Raw genomic sequence first — 1,130 nt, forward strand, 5'->3', positions numbered from 1 at the left:
CCAGGCCCACCTCTGCCACGATCACCACCCGGGGGTGGGAAGGGTGGTGGAAGGAAGCCTTCAGGCTTTGGGGCCTTACACTGGTTGCATTCTGTTCTCCAGGCGAAGTTCTGGTTTCCACAACCCGAATTGGGACACTGCCAGTCTCCAGCCCAGTGTTGGATGTTGCTGCCTCCAGAAGGGTTCCCTCGGGAGCCCCGGGGCCCTCTCGAAGGGAAACCTCCTCTGTCTCCTCCACGGCCTCCCATGCGACCCATGGGTCCCCTAGAACCGCCTAGACCCCCTGGACCTCTACGGAGTGGTGGGGGCATCCCTCTACCCTCACGTGGTGGCATACCACCGCACATGCTGTTCATTGGAGGCTTCTTCCGAGCAAGAGAAACTTTAAGTTTGCTCCCTTGAAAATCTTTCCCGTCAAACTACTCCACAGCAGCCTTGGCAGTTGGTGGGTCTTCATAGGCCACTGTGGCATCACCTTTGGGCTTTCCTGTCTCCTTGTCCAGGTAGACGTGGATCATGGGTTGCCCAGTTCTCTTGTTCATCTTAACAACCCCACACTGCTTAAAGAAGTCTGCCAGATCATCTAGAGTCACATTGTCATTTAATCCTTGCACTGTTGTCAGAATCTTCATCGGGATCTACAGGTGGGCCTAGATCAAGGTGTGGTCCTTCATCCATGGGTCCACCGGTCTTATTGAAGCCACCTCGCTGTCCAGTGCCCATTCCACCAGGACCTCCTCCCCACCCACCTCTGCTCATGCCTCCACGATCAAATCCCCCTCTTCCCCTGCCCCAGTTATCAGGGCCACTCATGCTCCATTTCTCTCCTGGTCTGGAAAATCCTCCAGACTCCTATCCATAAACACCCATGCTACTGGGGTGGTCCTATCAGAATGAACTCTGCTGCCGTAGCTGCTGCTCTGTTGGCTATATTGACTTGGAACCTGGCTGTAGGATCCAGTTTGCAGGGGGATAACTAGTGGTAGGCTGCTGCCCATAGCTGCTTTGTTGACCATAGCTACTCTGCTCTCCATAGCTGCTCAGTTGCCCACAGGTGTTCTGCTGAGAGCAACTGCTCTGATCATAACTAGTCGGTTGTGTAGAGGAATAGCTGGTAGGAGGATAGGATG

The 1,130-nt window shown here is 54.6% G+C and overlaps 1 pseudogene; it reads right to left on the bottom strand.

The window, feature by feature from the left end:
- Positions 1 to 6: 6 nt before the first annotated feature.
- Positions 7 to 1,122, bottom strand: LOC103253056 (annotated as a pseudogene).
- Positions 1,123 to 1,130: the final 8 nt, after the last annotated feature.

The sequence above is a fragment of the Carlito syrichta genome, unplaced genomic scaffold, assembly GCF_000164805.1.
Source record: "Carlito syrichta isolate Samal-C Ts95f unplaced genomic scaffold, Tarsius_syrichta-2.0.1 Scaffold65525, whole genome shotgun sequence".
NCBI lineage: Eukaryota > Metazoa > Chordata > Mammalia > Primates > Tarsiidae > Carlito > Carlito syrichta.